Below are 20,079 nucleotides of genomic sequence, written 5' to 3' on the forward strand. Positions count from 1 at the left end.
TAAAAAAAAAAAAAAAAAAAAAAAAAAAAAAAACCAGGGGGGAAAAAAATAGAAAAAGTCTATTTCAGATAAGCACCGATTGGCATGCCCAAGTGGCCTTGTCACAGAAGCCGACCCTCCTTAATACCTCTAGGCTCTTTCCCCGTGCCCACCCCTCCTATAGTTGTCTGCCCTTTGTTTTGGGAAGCTGGACTCACCCCTGCTCAGCTGTCTTTCCTGTTGTGATATTATTTCCGAATCATCTGCCCTTGTGTTTTCACTGTGTTCAGCTTTGTTTATGCTGGACTGAGGCAGGAGGCCAGTCCTGGAGTCTCACCCCCACGTTCCCAGGGCTTCGTGTTTCCTGGGCGTGTTTGGGCAAAGCCGGAGCAACTCCTGTCTGGGCCCCTCTTCCGTCTTTCAGGAGTTTCTCCCAGGCTGGTGATGTAGAAAATAGTGCCATTCCTCCGTAACAGACCCAGAAGCAAAGGCACTGAGGTGCCCACTCGTGGGTGGTGCGCTTTTCCTGGGCCTCTTGTACCCTGAGGAGGGAAGCACCAGGAGGCACAGGCAACAGGGCCCTTGGGCTTTCACTGTCTGTGTCCCATTTGCCCTTGGAAATGTGTGCAGGAGTGAGCTTGGCCCCTCCAGGACCGAGCCTGTGATGCAGTGGGCACTGAGAGCATTCCCCTCCTGCATGGGCACTGCCTCCTAGGCCTAACTGGGGTCTGCATCTGGGTCACAGGTGCACCGGCCCTTCTTGGGCCAAGAATCACAGCGTCACCAGCCACAGGGGCATCATTCGTGTGGCCTTGGGTAGCTTTGTGGACACAGGAACACAGTGAGTAGCACAAGCAGGCTGGGAGCGCGTGAAGGAGAGGTGCAGACAGAGCCCTGGTGAGGGAGGGATCCTTGAGTGTGTGCCTGTGTGCATGTGTGTGTGGTTGGCTTCTGCTTGGCAGGTGGTGCAGAACCCAGGGGTCTTGGCAGGGCCTAGCAGAGGGACAGGCAGGCAGGTGGCAGCTGAGGGAGAGGAGACAGCGTGTCAACTGCACCCAAGAGGCCAGTTAGGGACAGTGGGAGTCATTGGGACTGGAGTCTTCCCAGTGGCTGTGGGGCTCCTACCTCCCCCCACAAAGGCTGGATTCACTCCCCTACCACTGAGGCTGGGGCCTGCAGTTCCCTGGCCAGAGGCTCCGAGAAGAACCGGTGCCCAGGAGCCTGCGGCAGGGATAGTGGGCAGGGGGCCTGAAACACACCTTGAGGAAGGAGGGCATCAGAGCTGGGCCTCTGGCCAGTAGCCTGCTCCTAGATGCCCACAGCAAAGACCTGTGAGTCCCTGGGATAAAGGACAGCAGGTCCACCCCAAATGGCAAACTCACAACCTGTGCTTGTGCTGGGAAGAAAGCAGCTCCTTTCCAGAGCTCTGGTTTCCGGGAGCCACCTGCCTCAGCCGGTCTGCTGTTTATGTCAGGGCCCAGCCGTGCCCAGGCTGCTCCCTGGTTAGAATGGTAGCTCCCAGCAGGGAGGGCCCCACAGCACAAGTGTCAGTCACCACCCATCACCCAGAGCCCCGCCTACATGGTCCCCAAACAAACAACCGCACTTCCTAGGCTGAGGTGGGCCCTGAGGGTCTCCGAGACATCCAGCCACTGCCCTGCAAGGGCTCTTCTCTCATCTTTAACGCGAAGAGCACCACCCGCCCTGCAGAGTGCAGGCTGAGCTCTGGGCCCAGCTGCGGCAGCATTGCATGTTTTTCTCCTCTTGTGGTTTCTCCTGGGGGTTAAGCAATGTTTCATTTCCCAGCATAACAACCCAGCAAGAGGAGGGCTCTCTCCACAGTGTCAGCAGAGGGGGCTGGGAGGCTGGGGCAGGGGCAGGGGCGCTTCTCTGTGCCAGCCCTCAGCCCCCTGGGCTCCTCTGGGCCTTCAGGCATACCAGGGCTGCGGCAGCGAGAGGCTTGGTGCTCCGCCGGGCTGGTGTAGGACAAGACTGGTGGAGGGGTGTCCCTGTATGATCAGTATGCAGGGAACGTCTGATGCAGCAGGCGGCATCCCATTTACCACCTGACAGTGTGCGGGCATTTTGAATAGGGAGGGTCCCTGGCACTGTGCTGGTACCCCATCCCCTAGGCCGGGCCCCGTAGCATGGCTTCCCGGAAGTCCGCCGGCCCCTAGTTCCTCTTCTGAACTCACTGCACACTCCCACCCCCAGCTGACCCTCTTGCTGCCTCCGAGGGCCGCCCAGGGAGCAGGTGTCCCCACAGGTGCCAGGTGTTTCTTCCTTGCTCACTCACTTCCAGGAAGTTGCTATAGGGCGAGGGGCTGATCTGCAGGACGGGTGCCCATCAAAGGGCCCTGGAGATCCGCCCCACACTTCATGGCACAGGCTGGCCCACATGGACCCCACACCCGGAGCGGCGGCCCTCTCGGCGGGGGAAGCAGCTCCTGGCTTTGGGTCAGAGTCTTCACAGGAGCTCCCGGAGCAGCCACGCGAGGTCCATGCCATGTTTCCCGGCACCCAGGTCCCTTCCACTAGTGATCACGGGAGGCCACAAAGGCAGGTCCGACAGCCTTGTTCCCCACTTTCCCAGCCCCCCTCTGACCCCAGCCATGGTGGGCTGGAGAAATCTGCTGCTTTCCTGAGACAAGGAGACGATTCAGCCACCAAGCCCTCGTCCCTTGCTGCTCTTTGCGGGTGGCCCGGCCTCAGAAGTCCTGTGATTTTGAGAAAGGCCCAGAGGATGCAGGAAGTGCTGAGATGGAGCTTGAACCACAGTCACTGGGAACCTCTGATAGTCACCCCGCCCCTGCCCTCTAGCCCACCCCTTCTCTGGACCCCGGCACTGCTGCCCCTCCTCTGGATCCTAGGATGGTGGCTGGGTTTAGGCCTGCATCCTGCTAAGTGCACACGTGTCCTGAAAGCTTCCCAGAGGAGACACAAGAAGGGGAAGCAGGAGGGCATGCTGGTTCTCTCTCCTGGAAGGCAGGGACGCTGGCGGCTCCATTCCAAAGCAGCACAGGGCTCAGGGCTCAGTGTACCCAGGAGCCCAGAGCAGCCGGCAAAGCCTTGGCAGGAGGGACAGAAGGGACACCTTCCTTACAGAACCCCGGGGAAGACTCGGTCTTGTCCCCAAGCGGGGAGCCTGGACACAGGCCAGGCCCCACCTTGTGACCATGAGCCCAGCGTGGGAACACAGAGAAAGACAACTCAGGAACCCGAGACCACAGTGGGTTTCGGTTCAACCAGCATTTGCAGAACCCCGGCTTTGTGCCAGGAGGGTGCTCAGCCCGGGGAAGGTGCCAAGAGGGAGGTAGTGCTGGCCTGCCCTCCTCTGGTCTGCTCTGAGCAGATGGCAAGGAGGAAAGGCCGCCTACAGGTCCCCAGAGAGGGGGTTCCCCACAGGGCAGTCGGCTGTGGGGGATGCGCGGGGTTCTACTGAGGAGCAAGGAGAGAGCAGCAGAGGGAGAGTGGGCGACAGGCTGTATGGGCCGGGTGTGAGCACTAGAGTCAGAGCAAGGCAGGGACTGCCCGCTGCTCAGTGCAGACTCTTCAGTTCCCAGCCAAGGAGCGATGAGCACAGGGGAGTGGATCCAGAGCTGGCGTTGGTGCGGTGGCAGCACGGTGAGGGCAGGATTGCCATGGCCTCGGGGGACAAGACAGAGCCATTCTGAGTTGTGAAATCTGTGCGGTGAGTCCCCTCAAGGGGCACCGAGAACTCCCCAACATGAGGTAGGAGATCCCACTGTGGTTAACACCTGGCCGGCAGGCAGCTTTCGGGGTGGAAATCCCGCCTCAGGGGCACCGTCGCTGAGTCTGGAGGTGTTATACGCTGGATCCCAGAGCTTGCTGTGAGTCTGTTTCCAGGTCCTTCATGTTAGGTCAGATTTTCTGCAGCCAGAAAGATGCTACTAAAATGTCTGTGCGTGATTTAGGTCTTTCGCAAGTAACCAATTCAAGCTGGCTTTAAATGAAAAGAGGAACCTGGGGGCGAGGAAGCCACAGTGGAGCCCAAGGGCAGGGTGTGGCCGCCTCTGGTGCAGGTCCCTCCCTCTCCCAGACTTTGCACTGGCCCGAGCTCCTTTCTCTACAGACTTTGCCTGTGCTGCCCCATGGGAAATGACTGCCCCCAGATGCACATGTATACACTCATACAACACGCAAACACAGAGGGTGACGCAGGCGTTGTGCAAAACACACACTCACACACACACGCACACAAAGCCACTCGAGTCTGGTGGACAGTGTGACTGCCTCTCACTGCGCAGCGTGGACAGTCTCAGTGGGCTTGCCTGCCCCATGGGGCCAAACCCCGAGGCCCGGTGATACGAAATAAGGTCTCTCTCCCTCTGCTTGCTCGGAAGCCAGAAGGAACCCGGCTGATAAGTCACTGTGGCCCGCTGCAGAAAGAGCTGAGTGCTCTCTTCACTTTGCCCGTGTTCTCTGTCTCCTGTCACTCTTCTCTCACCCATTTCCCTTCCCACTTCCCTTTCCCTGTGTGAATTCTGAGCAAATCTCTGGAACCTTTTGAAGAATAAGCAGCCCCCACTCCCAACCCAGCAGGAGCTCTCCCTCCTTCCCCCTCCTCCTCCTGGGCCCGCAGCCCAGCGAGCCTCCCTCCCTCTGGTCTGGGGGACCTTGGGTGCCTGAGCTGAGAAGCTGGACCTGGCAGCTTTTGGCTGGGTATGCAGTGGGGACGGCCCCACGGTTCTGGTCACTGTCACCCTGCCCTCAGAGTCTCCCTCTGCTTGGGTCCCTGGGCAGGGTGTCCTAGCGCTCGCCCCTTCAGTGGTCCTCAGAGCCCAGCAGGGTTCCCCCCTGGACCAGCCCACCCAGGTCCTCTCATAGCCCAGCAGATCTGCCGCACGTCTACCTCATTTTACAGAGGAGACAACTTGCAGAGAAGCCAAAGGGAAATACGGCACATGTTGTCCTTGCTTCCGCCATGAGTGGGAGACGAGATCCGGGCCCGCAAAGGACACCGAGTCCTGCACAGGAAGGTAAGTTCTCCGCTGGCCACATCTGCGGCTGCTTGCAAAGCATCTTCCTGTGGCTTCACTGACAACTCCTGCTTGAAGTGCACTAGGATTCTCCACAAGACTAGATTTCCTGCTGCCCATGGTGCCCTCTTCCTTCCTTCCCTTTTCTCCTCTGCATTCCCAGCTGTGCCCCCTGATGGCCTGGGTGGCATAGTATTTGGGTTAAAGGGCTTGTTGCGGGCTTCACTGTGTGCCCTTGTCCCGGTTTGTGTGTGGAAGCCATGATCCCAGGACCTCAGAATGTGACTGTGTTCGGAGATAAGGGCTTTAAAGAAGCCACTGAATTAGAACTAGGACATGAGTGTGGGCTCTGCTCCAACATGCCTGGTGTCCTTAGGAGAAGAGATTAGAGGAGAGAGAGAGAGAGAGAGAGAGAGAGAGAGAGAGAGAGAGAGGGAGCTAGAGAGAGAAATGGAGCAATCAAGGACACGCCAGAGGACGTGGAGGAGATAGCAGCTGTGAAGCCAGGGACAGAGAGAGGCCTCATCGAAACCAACCCCACTGATCCTTTCAATTCTGCTGACTTCCAGAATCTAGAACTAGAGAAAATGAATGTGTCGTTGAAGCCACCTCATCTAAGATACTTTGTTACAGCAGCCCTAGCAAACTTACATACATCTTCTCCAGAAACATCGAGAAGGCTCTAGCTGGGAAGAGAAGGCAACAGTTTCTTCTACACATCAGCAGAGCCAGCGCCAACTCTGAAGCCACAACAGGTGCATGTTGTTGCTTCTCCCATGGTGAATATGCGGGTCCAGAGATTGCCAGGTGTGTATGGGAGGGGCGCTCTCCACAACTGATGACCCCCTGGCCAAGGTTTTGGGTTCTGCCCTGCAGCATGGAACTGTGCTGGTTTGAAGGTCTAAGCCCCCCAGGGAAAATGACCCCACCAGCCCACTTACCCAAAGTGATAGCAGGCTTTTTTGAGATGCTAATGGTCTTGAGCTGGCTTGTAAAGTGGGGCAGCTCTGGGATGGCCCATCCTGACCACTCAGGGGAAGCTGGACGCTGCTGTACTGAGGACAGGAGGACTAGCACAGAAGCCAGAGGGGTCAAATCCTAGGACAACAAGGAGGTCCAATGGCACAGGGCAGGAGATAGACCTAGTACACGTAAAGCTTTGAATGACCCAACTTTGTCCTCCCCAGTCACTGAGATCCAGACAGGGGCCAAACGAGGCCTGGATTGCCTCACAGAAAGGTGAGGTGTTGTGGTGCTGGTAGGTCTCGAGGTTAGTCCTAGGAACGAAAATGAGCTGCTCTGGTCCATAATCTTCCTCGTTTGGTATGTATGCATTAACTGTTCCCCCCTCCTATCCCTGTTTTTCTCAAATTTGGTAAAATTTTATATTGAATTATAATATAAATGCAGAAAAGTATAGCCAGTCTCAGTAGCCACAAATTCAATTAAACATTAATTGAAAATATTTTTTAAACTGGTGCATCCATATTGAACATGTACAGAGCTTCTTTCTCATTGTTTTTCCTTAAACAACACAGCCTGACAACTGTGTACACAGTGTTTACCTTGCATTCAGCACTGTAAGTCATCTAAAGATGATTTCATGTATAAGGGAAAGGTGCGTAAGTTCCATGCAAGTATATAAGAGACCGCAGCCTCTGCAGAGTTTGGCCTCTGCAGGGGTCTTGGAACCAATCCTCCTGGATACCATGGGTAACTGTATATGAATTGTAAATGCACAGCCAGGCACAAGCCTATGAACGAGCATCCAGGTCAGGAAAAAAGAGCGCCTGCACTGCAGAGCTTTCCCATGCCCTCCAAGGTCAAACTCCACCCCAAAAGTAGCTATCACCTGACTCAAACACCACATAGTAGTTCTGTCTGTTGAACTCTGCGTGAATGGACTCACAGTCTGTACTCATGCGTACAGCCTGGGTTTTTTTTCCTCTCAGTTCTCCTTTTATAACATTCATCTCTGCTGTATGGAGCTGACTGTCCATTCTCATTGCCTTGAAGTTTCTGTTTGTGATGACCCAAGCATTTGTTTGTCTATTCTGATGACTATCGGGACCATTTCCAATGTTCAGTTATCTCAACTCGCTTCTGTGACGTCCTTAGGTGAACGAGCGTATGGATTTCTGTTGGGTGGGTTCCTAAAGTCATTGTGACAAGTTGTGCTCCCATCAGCAGTGTTTCCCCACATCCTCAGCACTGCTTATGATTAGCCTTTCCATTTTAGCGTTTCTTCTGGCTGGGTAGTGGCACTGCCCTGAGCCAGCCCGCCTACCTTCCTGCCTGTCTGCCTTCCTCCTCCTCGCTTGCCGTCCTTCCTTCTTCTCTCCCTCCCTCCTCCTCTTCTTGTTTTTTAACAGCTTTATTGAGATACAGTTTATCCATCCAAGTTGTACGATGTAATTGATTTTAGAATTTCAACATTATGGTGCAACACTCACCATGATGAATTTTAGAACACCTTCCCTAGAGCCGCTCACTAGAAATGCCATCGCCTTTAGCTGTCGCCTCCAGTGTCTGGCAACTATGAATCTACTTTCCATCTCTGTAGATTTGCTTTCCTGGACATTTTATATAAATGGAATGACTGAATAGATGGATACACGTTCTGTTTATTCATCAGTTGAAGGGCATTTGGGTTGTTTTCATTTCAAAGGTATTATGAACAGTGTTGCTGTGAACATTCATGCACATGTTTTGGTGTGGGTGTATGATGTTTTTTTCCTCTTGAAAGTGTACCTAGGTGTCAAGTTGCTAGTCAAATGGTAATGCTGTTAAACTGATGAGAAATTGCCGGATTATTTCCCACAGTTTCTGCACCATTTTACTGTTCCAGCAGCAATACATAAGGGTCTCAGGTTCTCCGTATTTTTGCCAACCTTGTTTTTGCCCGTATTTTTTTCCATTTCAGCCACCCAGGTGAGTGTGAGTTCCTAGTTCATTGCGGCTTTGATGCACGGTAGTTTTAATTAGTGTCTCCTTGATGACTAATGGGGTTGAGCACCTTCACATTTGTTTATTGTCCACCAGGACACTCAAGTGCTCACTGCAGCCCTTTAGCCATTTTTTCCCTCGTGGATTATCTGCCATCTTCTTACTGATTTATAATAGCTCTTTCTGTATTGTGGACAAGTCCTTTATCAGAAGTGTGTGTATGGTAAATACCTTCCTCCAGTTGTACCTTGTCTTTTTACTCTTCTAATACATTTTTAAACGTTTTTATTATAATCCACATTGTCCACCTATTCTTTTTCTCCTCCCTTCTCCCTTGTCTTTCTCTTTCTTTTCCTCCTCCTCACCTTCATCGTTGCTGTGGCTGTCATCCACACCTCTGTGGTCGCCTTCTTCCTCCTCCTCCTCTTCCTCCTCGTACTGTACATTCTTTTCACAGGTCGGGTGCCATCCATCCACAGTCATCAGTTTTACAGGAGCAGTCAAGCGCAATGGTGACTTCCTGTTGCAATATTTCACTTTCTCAGGCCACGGATTTAGCTCAGTGGTTCCACTGCCGGCCTCACAAGCACAAGGTCCTAAGTTCAATCCCCGGTACAAACAAAAACAAAAACACACTGTGAACATTTCGCTTTCTCCCGGCGCCCCACCTGAGCAACCACAGGCGATCATCACGTGATTCTGATGCCACGGGGCAGCAGTACGCCATTTGCCAGACTGATGAGTCTGTCTCTGCGTTCGTACCCCAAAAGGACAACAACCCAAGCGCAGAGACCCAACTTGGAAGGTGCATTTCCTGAGTAAGTCTGGGTCCAGTCAGCAAGACAGGAAGCAGCTATACATTTCACAGGGGAATTCACAGAGAGAAGTGACTACAAAGGGAAAGGATGGGTGGATGACAGGGTGGGAGGGGGAGAGCTAGAGAACAAAAGGAAGGAGAGGTGGGGCCCAGAGATCAGGATGAGTAACCCTTGTCTCAGTCCCGCTGTGCTATCACAGAAGATTGCAAATGTAAACTCTCGAGAGTCAGGAAGTACTAGGTCGGGGCACCCGCAAATTTTTAGGGACGCGAGGGTCTCCTTGTTCCTAGATAACCTCTCCCCCATGTCTGCACAGGGTGCAAGGGGCAAGGGGTCTGCTGGAGCCTTTGAAAGGAGCTCTAGTCCGGTCACCAGGAGCTCTGCCGTGATCCCACCACTGCCAAGGTCCACACCTAATAATATCACAGTGGGGCAAGGGTCCAGTGCATGAAGGCAGAGTCCGACCACAGCACCTCGGGGTACCCAGGGCTCATATCTGCTCCGCCATCAGGGGGAAGCCACAGCTGGGGAGGAGCTGGCACTTCTGACTCTGATCTAGGAGTCACTGTCTCAGCCAGGGCTGCAAACACTGATAACAGCAGCCCCTGCACCAGGATCCTGGGCCTCGAATCGCCAGGCCTGGTGTCACAACTGCCATCCTACTGGGACAGACACTTCTCTCCCCTCCTGCCTCTGTGCTCCAGCTGAGCAGGCTGTGATCCCCAGAAACACAGAAGCCTGGATCCCCAGAGCAGGGCGCAGGGGCCAGGTGGGCGCTGGGTGTGGTGTCTCCAGCGCACCTCATGTGGCTCAGACCCCCCTGCCTGCTCTGAGTCGATTCAGGCCCTCCCCCGCACTTGTCCACTTGGTTGACCTAGGCGCATGCTCTGTCTCAGGCTGCTCTCTGAAGCGCTTTTCTAGGCCCACAGGAATCACACATCTTCACTAGGAGCAAGTTTCCAAAGGGCAGGCGGTGTGACGGATTTCGGGTTAGGCCCCTAATGCAGCCTGTGATGGATGAGTGAGTGAATAAGAATGAAAGAATCAATAGGTGCCAGACCTGCGCTTCGGAAATCTGTGCAGTAGGTTGGGGTCTTCTCCCTCTGGAGGTCCTCCCTCTGGGACCCAGCATGAGTCTTTCCTCCAGCCCCACCATCCCGCGCCAGGCCCCGCCCTACCCTCCGTGTCCTTCCTCGGGACCCTGCGTCTGGCTTTCAAGGGTGTGGAGCTGGAGCTCTGCTGTCCATGGCACAGTCCCCAGCCTTGTGGCATGAAACACACAGATGGCTATTTATAACCAGGGCTATTTATATAGAATTTATGAAAAAAACCTCTGTGGTTGAACAAATTTGGAAATTTCAGGTTTAAGTAGATTAAAGAGCACTCTTCACTGCAGAACTTTTCAGATCTTCAAGATGTTAAGGTGACCGTCCAGGAAAGGGAAGCATTAGTTACATTCTCCAGGCTTGTGTAACCACAAAACCTTTCTTTTCAGGAACCCTTACACATCGTTTCATAACTGATAAATTATGATTTTCAATATATTTCACTGATCTACGAACAGGTAACTCATGTGCACAGCACAAGATTCAGCAGATTCCCAGGCCCCAGGCGGCAGGTCGGAGGGACCAGGCCCTGTGCTCGGCTCCTTCTCATTGGCTTCTCCGGCAGCAGGCTGAGGACTGTGGAGGGTCCTGTGGGATGAAAATGATTAAGACTGGCTTTAGGCTACAGCCTTCAAGAGCCCTAAGAAATCTTTTTTTCTTTTTGGTACCAGGAATCAAACTCAGGATCTTGCGCTTGCCAGGTGGATGTGGTACCACTGTGCTACATCCACAGCTGAGGTCTTTTTTCTTTGGAAGAGTTTCTTGGTAAATTTTCCAGGAACTGCCTGAGAGGTGGCACCATACTCTTGTGCAGAATGTGAAATCATTCTCCCTTCTGAGTGGAGAAGACTGTGCCTGGAGCGGCCAAAAATAAACAAGGTGGGAGAATGGGCTTCTCAGTGACTTGTTGCAGAACCAATTACTCCCAAGCCTAGAAGCATCTGCCACCTCAACATGATTTCCCAGCATCAGGAAGGAAGCTGCGTGTTCCCTAGCTCGGGGATTATGGCAGCCAGAGGCTGATGGGACTGGAGAGTCACCTCCAAGGTTGCCATTCTTTCGGGCTGGAGGCCTCAGTTCTTGCCACATGCACCTTCTCTGTGGGCCACTGAGTGCCTTTGTGACACTGCACCTGATTTCCCCCAGAGCGAATGATCCAAGCAAGAAGGACACCACAGTTCGATCTAGAATCCAAAGCCACACCCAGCCAGTTCTGCTTTATATTTTAAACTTTATTCATCTTTGTTATTTATGAAAATGTCAGCCTTCTATATCTCCAGGGTCTTCATCCTTGGATTCAACCACTGTGGATTAAAAAAAAATTACTCATAAAAAAGATCACATCTGTACTGAGTATGTACAAACTCTTTTCCTTGTCACTGTCCCCTAAATGGAACATATAGCAAGCGTCTGCATAGCATTTTCATCACATTAAGTACTGTAAGTAATGTAGAGATTATTTAAAGTATAGGGAGGATTATAAGCCTTCTATGAAAATACCAAAAAGAAAATACAGAAAAGCAAATGCCACGCCATTTCACATAAAGGACTTGAGATTTGCAGATTGTGGTATTTAAGGGGGAATCCCAGAATCAGTCAAGCCAAACTCGCAGGGACACTGAAAGGTGACCATATAGCACACTTCCGTGTAGTGTCGCTGATACTGACTCGTCCTAAATTTGCTTCCTGAGGAGGCTCAATTTCAGTAAGGGAGCAGTTACATATATACCTATTGTATGGGCATGCCCATTGCTGGACAAGGCACTCAATACCTGCACTTAGAGGAGGGGAGCTTTGACTTGGCTCATGGTTGCAGAGGATTCAGTCCCTGGTCAGCTGAGTCCAAGGCAGAACCATGGCAGAAGGCGTGTGGAATAAGGCGCTCATAAAAAAGATCACATCTGTGCGCTCATAATAAGCTGGCTCACCTGTCACACATAAAATCTTCACTTACTGCAATTTCCTATTCACAAATATAGAAATGCTACAATGATTTTTTTTTTTTTTTTTTAGACAGAGTCAGGCTGGTCTTGAACTCACTATGTAGCACAGGCTGGCCTTGAACTTGTGGCAATCCTTCTGCTTCAGCCTCTCAAGTACTAGGATTACAGGCATGAGCCACCACGCCCAGCACTACTATGATTCTTTTTATTTAATGAACTCAAAATACAAGTGAATATACTATTGTTCATACTTATACAATTATTTTTCAGGCCTTATAGAAGTTTTTAGATTAATATAATTTTATTGGATATATTTTGTCACACAGTTTAAAAGTATATTTGCTTAGAATAATTAACATATAGCAGTTACAGGGAAAATGACAAAAGAAATTTCCCAGAAAAGAGCATCTGTTAAATGCTTTGTCATTTATTCAAACAGTCTTTCACAGGAAAATTATTTTAAATATGGGTTTATAGTCCTTGCAAGGTCTAAAAAGCCTCTGATTTTCTTGAAAAGGGGATTACAATTTTGGTGTAAGAGAGCATCTGGAAGGCTGGGTGTGGTGGCACATGCCTGTAACCCCAGGCCTTAGGAGGATGAGGCAGGAGGATTTCCATGAGTTCAAGGCCAACCTAGGCTATATAGTGATACCCTGTCTCGAGGAGAAGAAGAGGAGGAGGAGGAAGAAAAGAGGGCCAGGGTTGAAGTTTAGTGCTGTGATGCCTGCCTGGCAAGTGAAAGGCCCTGAGTCTGATCCCTAGTACCGCAAAAAGAAAGAAGGAAAAGAAAAGAAACGAAAGTCCATCTGAAATCTTCTTGCATTTAGGTGGTGCTGTGGCTTGGATATATTCATCCCCCAGGAGTTCAGGTGCTGGAGGCTTGGCCCCAACTTGGTGATATTAGGGTGGTGAAGCCCTTAAAGGGGTGAGGCCTAGCAGAAGACGGTTACGTCATTGGGGCGCCCCCTTAGGAGGATACATGCTGGTCTTACCACATGAGAACAAGTTGGTATAAAAAGAGCAAGAACGGTCTTCCCCCACCCTCTGGCTTCCTCTCTCACAGTGTTATCTGTCTTCTGCACACAGCCTTCCCTGTCTATGTCTCTGCCATGTCGTGACATTGCCCAGGGGACTCTCACCAGAGCCTGAACAGATGGGGCCGCCTGATCTTAGATGCTCAACCTCCAAGTCTATGAGCAAAACCAGCCTCTTTTCTTTATAAAGCATCCAGCCTCAGGTATTTTGTCACAGAAGCCAGAAACAGGTGGAAATACTAGATTCAGGTGAGCATCCTGCTATATAAGCTCCCAGCAAGTTATTAAGGATTTCTCCCAGTGAAATCTAAGTGATATTTCTAAGTCTGTATCTAAATGTATCTACATCTGTAAACATCATGGGGAAATGCAATGATACCCTTGTGCATGATTTCTTCTGTCTGTTTATGAAAGAAACACACTTGCTTATTTTATTACTAAAAATATCGAGCAGTTATTATATGTCAGGGAGTGTGCAAGGTACTGGGAACAAAGGAGTATTATATGATCACTGACAGGCAGGAGCTCACAGTATCCTGCACAAGAATACACTGGAGTGTTAAAAAAAAAAAAAAATCCCTGAACATAAACTACTGCTTTTCCCACCCTTCTGATCCATTCTAGTCATTGAAGTGAGTCACAGAACAGCCCACACTCAAGGAGACACTGGATGGGAGGAAGAGTAAAGAACTTGTAGATGTATTTTTAAACCACTACAGTAGGGTGGGAGACCCAACACAGGGGCACCCAACAGTGGGCGGGTCCTGCTCCATCACTAACAAGCCCTGTGGCCTTGGCCTCATCCTCCCTGAGTGCTTTGGAGATGGTTATATTGTGTGGTCTTAGAGGGCTTAGCTGGGCCACTTGGAAGAGAGGCAGACAGCAACAGAGGCAAAGCACGGATTGGGGTCAAATCCTCGCCCCAACACTTTACGCCTCCAAGCCTCAGTTTCACCACCTATGTCCTCACCTAGTTCCTTGTGTTGTAGAAAAATGAACTATGACATGTGTGTGTGGACAGCTGGACTTGGCAGAGTCCAAACTGAGCAAGTCCAGAGGCTTCTATTTGCTACAGAAGCCAAGGGGTGCTGGGGATATGCTTTCATATAGTAATTCAGCCAAGTAAAGAGGAAGGTGGAAGAACCTTTTCCTCTATCACCTGCAGGCTTTTATGACTGCACAAGAAGTCAGCTCTACCTGTATTGTGTTCCCTAGCTGAGCTACCTTACGGAGATATGACCAAGGCTTTGTAGGAAGTATCCAGCTACTCCTGGCATTAAAACCATCTCCTTCATCATGAACTCCTACTCCTTGGTGTTATGTGCAACTGGATGGCAGAGCCTCCTCATGGAGTTGGAGCAGATGGAAGGTTTTGAGCCACATGTCTATCTGTGCAAGTGATGAGCGGAACATATAAGACCTCCCAGTGGAAAGCAGAAGAATGCAGCTTAAAGACTGACCATTACACCATGTTCCGGTGGGCCAATTTAGGGCCCTGGGATGACAGAGCCTGCTCAGAGATAGGCAGGAGCAAGAGGAGAACCTACTTTCCCCTGGAATAAGGTCAAATATGGAGCCCAGCTCAAAGCTGACAACATGGGCTTGGTGGGAAGCAGGAATACCAGGACCCCACACCCGAGCGGAGGCCTCTCCAGCAGCTGGGTTATCTGCCTGTAGGCCCTACTGTCTCTCTGCCTGGGCTGAGTGGGTTACTTGTGGCTGGCGGTTGTTAATGCTTCACCCCACCTGGAGATCTGCAGACCCCAGAGTGAACAAAGAAAGTGGAGAGATTGACCCCGGCCTGCCAGGATTGGGGATGGGATCCTGTGTAACAAACCACACCAAACAGTAGCATAAACAATTTTTTTAAAATCTGCTGTTTTGCTGATGATTTAGGAGTTGACTCAGCTCAGTTGGTTGTTGTTTGGGGTTCCTCAGGCACTTGCATCAGGTGGTGAAGGGGCTGTGTCACCTCAAAACCATCCTTACGTGTGGCTCATGTATGCTGGGAATGGAAGAGCCGGGCTCCTTTAGCTCCCCCTCCTCCCTTCCTTTCTCAGGGTCTTTCTGCGATGATGGGCCCCCCCTCACTGATGCTTTAAGGCTCCTCAGTAGGAGTCCTAAGAGAGACAGCAGAAACTGAGTGACAATGGCTTGGCCAAGTTCTTCCTCTCCTAACAGAAACAAGCCTTTCACAAGGGTATTTCATTCTGCATCGCTATCGCTAGCCAAAAACTTTCCCTTTCCGGACACCCAGACCCATGGCAGAATTGCTAGCAGGAACAATAGATTAGATCTAAGGGGCGAGGAGAAACAAGGGTCACCACGCAGAGGATTTGGGATTGGGAGTCCGGAACTGGGACGGGGAAAGAAGCATTGCTGGGGGAGAACAGTGAGGGTTTAAGAGGAGTAGGGTTTATTAAACAGTTTTGTTGCTGGTTAAAAAATATTCACCATCTTACATGTTTTTTTTTTGTTTTTTTTTTAAGCAAGAGTGACTGAAAACCTAGAATGTGGTTGTTAGTGACTGAATGTTGGCCCTGCCCCGAATTCATGTGACGCCCTAACCACCACTGTGACTGTATTTGGAGATAGGACCTCAAGGAGGCGACTGAGGTCAGCCGAGGTCATGAGGTGGAGTCCAGTGGAGAGGGCTGATGCCTCATAAGAAGAGGAAGAGGAAGACAGACCAGAGCCCCCCGCCCCCCAGCGGAGAGGCTACAGGAGGGCACACTGAGAAAGAAGCGCCTGAAAGTCCAGGGAGAAGCTCTGAACCAACCTGCTGCCACCTTGATCTTAGGTTTCCAGCCTCCAAGACAGCAAAACTCATTTCTACTATTGAAGCCACTCTGCTCACACTCCACACTTCATTATGGTGGCCCGGCAGATCAGACGATTGTCGGTTGCACTGCATGTGTTTCCGGCCAGTGTTTGTTTGCCGGCTGCTTCCTGCTGGGATGGGTGAGAGGCTGCTGGGTAGGACACCGGTGGTGGTGAAAGCCGTGGTGACGCGCACAGGCTCCCGGCTGTCTTGGAGACCTGCCTCTGGGGGGACAAAAACCTCTGTCTATGCGAACGGGGGAAGCCCCGAGAGGCAAAAGTGCCGCCTCAGTCAAAGGGACCAGGGCTGCACACAGGGCTGGAGCGCTGGTAACCACCAGGTGCCCAGGCTCTGGGACCAAGGCTGGTTATCGTGCTCCCCAAAGAGTGGACTGCAGGAAAATGTCCAGCAGCGAGCCCAGCCTTGGAAACCAGGTCCCAGTGCCCATCTGCCTGCGCCTCAGCCCTGGCTCCCCCACTTACAAATTGTGGGCCACAGGAGAATTATTTCCAGTGCTCCGAGCCTCAGTCTCCCCCTGTGTGATGTGGGGAATGCCACTATCGCCCCCTGGAGGTGTTGTGAGGATGCAACGAGCGAGGCTACACAAACACTGGTCAGGCAGAAGCTAATGAGAGCCAGGAGCTCACTGCTGTGTTTTAACTAATTAAAAAATGCAGGGGCTACATAAAAGCAGTCCAGGGTACCAGCTTGCACCTCTGCTTGGCCTTAGGATGTCAACCTGGATTGATCCAGAGCGGGAAAATGTTCTGGAAGATTCTGTTGCGTGCAGCTTCTGAACATGCCCAGCTGAGATGGGGGTGAAGTTGCGGTCTTGCAGGGGCTTTCTGGGAAGAAAAGAGCAGGCAGAGCTCTGGGTGGCAAACCTCCCACCCACTCTCACCAGCTCTAGGGTGGGAGGTGACTTCGGGCCACAGTGCACAGAAAGGTTTCTGCAGCCCCTCTCCCTTGCCTCGCAGATCTGCAGACGTCTTCTTCAACAAAACACACCTTCAAGAGAGATCCCAGGCTGGGCCACAGGGAGGTGGGCCCCCTCCCAGGGAGAGGTGTCCTTTATCAGGAGCACAGAGCTGTGCGGTCCAAGTACACAACCTTCTTAGTAACGTCTTGAGGGCAGGCTGGTAGGGGTGTGTCAGGGAGGCTGTCTGTGCCATGCCCATGAATTTGTGTGTTGTCCTGGTCACCACCCCACCAGCACTGTTCCATGTGGAGGGAACACATGAGTGCGTTCATGGGCCCCACCTGCAGGCCACACCACAGAGGCAGACCCCCGAGAGTGGCTGGGCCCATCTGCCCTGGCCCCGAGTCAGGCGTACAGTGGAATTTAAAGGCGGGAAGACAGCTCTCTGCCTTCCGCCTCCACCATCCTGGGAGACGTGGCCTCCTCTCCCCTGGCTGCTGCCTTCGTAGACGCTCAGGACACCAGTCAGACAAGCAGATGTTTGTCCCATGTGACTGGGGTCCGGTGTGCCCGCCTTCCCTCTGTCACACAGGCGTGTCACTGTGGGTCCCTTTAGTTGTGTCAGAAACAAACAAGGGACCCCGACTGGCTCAGGGTCATCAAGAAGAGAACGATCATTTGGCTTATTAAATGCAGTGAGTTTACACTTTATATTTTTACCTACAAAGTTCTGGATGGAGTAGATATCATACAGAGCCCTAACTTAGGACAATTTGATTTACAGGGCTTATGTTGTTTGGCTTTTGATGGTACAAAAGTGATATGCTGACCACAGCTCCTAGTCAGCCAGGCAAGCAGGAAGGAAACGGCCAGCGCCGTGCAACACGCTGCCTTGCTGATCTATGAGCTTCTGCAGCTTAGGGCCTTCAATGCATTTTTAGCATTAAACTTATTTTTAAGTGACACATAAAAACTAAATAGTCACAGAGTAGCACTTGATGTTTAAATACCCATACACATTGTATAATGTTTGAATCAGGTTAATCAGATCACCCTTATTTCTTCATGATAAAGATGTTCAAGAGTCTTTAGGAAGCACATTGAAGTTTGTAGTACATAATTGTTGTCTATAGTCACCCCATCCTACTATAGTGCACCTGGACTTGCTCCTAACTAAAACTTAGTACAATGCACTCTCAACTTGTGATATTTTAAATTTATGGTGGGTGGGGGGACAGGTTGAGCAGATTATATATTTTCTTTCTCAGAATGGTAATGAGGGTAATGGCAATGAGGGAAACTCTGGAAAGAGTCCAAGGACCTGCGTGCTCATCCGCAAGCCCCCAGTCACTTCCCAGGAGCAGCCCCGAGCCCCCTCAGAGGACAGAGTCCTCGGCTATACAACGAGGTGACAACACTGGTGGTGTCCAGCACCCCTCTGAGACCCAAGACAGCAGCACTGTGCTGTTGACGCTTCCCCAGGAAAGCAGCAAAGCTGTGGTTGGTGGCATCTTAAGGACCTAAATGTGCAGACGTTCCTTCACCAAAGCGAGCAGGGGCCACCGGAGGCCACCTGAGATGAGGTGAGAAGGACACAAAAGACTGCCGACCTGCAGCCCTCAGTCTACAGTATGTGTGTGATGGGTACCTGTATGTCGTATGAAACTGCCACAGCTGATACTTAGGCAGTGTCTGCTTTCCAGCTGAGGAAAATGACATCCAAAACAATGTAAGGATGACACAGGTAGTCAGCAGTGCCGCCAAACCCGGCCCAAGTCCCAAGTTCTTACAATATAGTCATCTAAGGCTGGGAGGAGGAGGAGGCCATTTGGAGACAGTCTCCCTTCCTTAGCTGACCTACTTCTGGTCTTAAAACCACATTCCTAGATGGCTGCCTCTTTTTTTTCCAAAGCAGATCTCACAGGAAGTGTGGATGCTTTAACTATCCACCCCTCACATCTTACTGAGACTAAAATCACGTGGTATGCACCCATGGCTAAGCAATGAGGCCATGTAGGAGTTGCTGTTGAAGTAGGAATTGCCCCCTATAGGCCCAGTGGCAGTGTGCTGTGGGAATGCATGGACACAGCCAAGAGAGGAAGACATATGACACAAACTGTTCACCATGCTCCCTCGTATAAGGACTCAGGGAATTTTACACTGTGAGGGGCCAAATGGTGCCACCTCACCATTCATAGGTTGAACTCTGAATCCCAGTACCTCTGAATACAACTGTATTTGGAGATGAGGCCCTTCTTTTCTCTTTGAGACAGGGTCTCACAATGTACCTGTTAGCCTCAAACTCACAGCCATCCTCCTGCCTCAGCCTCCTGAGTGCTGGGATTAAGGTGTGTGCCACTATCCCTGGCTGAGATGGGGGTCATTAAAGAGGTGGCTACATTAAACTGAGATTGTAGGGTGGATTGTGATCTAGTCTAACTGGACTCAGAAGAGGAGGTGCTATAGTTTGGATCTCAAATCCCAAAGGCTCATGTCTTGAAGCTTTGGTCTTTGCCTTGATGCTCTGGAGAAGGGACTGGACTGGGAAGAGGTGGGTGTAGCTGGACATCTTCTAGTTATGGGGGATGCCCTTGAAAGGGGTCATGGGACCTGCCCTTCCCAAAGGAAACAGGCTACATTCGTTCACCACATGCTCCACCATGATGAGCTGCCTCACCACAGGACAAAAGCAACAGGGCCATCTTACCATGGACTGAACCCTTCAAAACTGTGAAGGCCTCTTTTCTTTATGCATTGATTATCTCAGATATTTGTTACAGTAAGAAAAAGTCAACTAACACAGAATGGTCAGACACACAGAGAGACACCCAGGGGTGCACACTCACAGAGGAAAGATGGTTAACAGGCAGCAAGAGGGTGGCCATCTGCAAGCCAGGGAGAGAGGCTGCAGAGGATCCAAACCTTTTAACTCCTTGATCTCAAACTTCCAGTCCCATAAATTAAGAAAATAAACATCTATAAAGCCACCCACTCTGTGGTATTTTGTTGTGGAAGCCCTAGCATATTGATCCATGTACCAACAAAATCTGTCTCTTCTGAGAAAGCGGGCACTGTAAATCACTGGGTTTCCATTGTTGCTGTGGACACTGGGGACCTCAGAGCTCAGTGATTAGTTCTAGTGACTGTTTCCTGTTCCCATACATTTTGGGGACATGCTACCTGCCCCCAAAAAGCCGCTGAGGTGCAACCAGGAGCAAGGGGGCATGATGAATCTCCTGTGGGAGGAGACGGTCTTCTCGATGGAAACTCGCCTCTGGCATAGCTCGCCACGGATGGGCAGCGAAGTGTCAAGTCATGCAGCGTCGATCCAGCCCCAGTGTCTCCTGTTCCATGTGCAGGTTCCCGGTTGACTTCATCGACCACCGAAAGCAAAGACATAGGATCGGGAAACCGCACACTGAAGCATCCCTGGAGCCTGTGGGAGGAATTCTCCGGGGCTGGTGTACCTGCTCTGTATTCCAACCCCACAGCCCGGCCGAGGGGGACCAGCCT

General features: G+C 51.3%; 1 long non-coding RNA gene across 2 annotated transcripts; it reads left to right on the forward strand.

Annotated features, from left to right (window-relative positions):
• The first annotated feature begins 3,937 nt into the window (after positions 1-3,937).
• Positions 3,938-13,069, forward strand: LOC104872066. Of its 2 annotated transcripts, XR_783038.2 has the most exons (4): positions 3,938-4,979; positions 5,549-5,786; positions 8,383-8,743; positions 12,879-13,069. It is a non-coding gene; the product is annotated as an uncharacterized LOC104872066 (long non-coding RNA). The 2 variants fall into 2 exon arrangements; XR_004516171.1 differs by lacking the exon at positions 12,879-13,069 and having other exon boundaries at positions 8,383-10,515.
• The last annotated feature ends 7,010 nt before the right edge of the window (positions 13,070-20,079 follow it).

Source organism: Fukomys damarensis, unplaced genomic scaffold, assembly GCF_012274545.1.
Source record: "Fukomys damarensis isolate Sample0158 unplaced genomic scaffold, DMR_v1.0_HiC HiC_scaffold_7, whole genome shotgun sequence".
Taxonomy (NCBI): domain Eukaryota; kingdom Metazoa; phylum Chordata; class Mammalia; order Rodentia; family Bathyergidae; genus Fukomys; species Fukomys damarensis.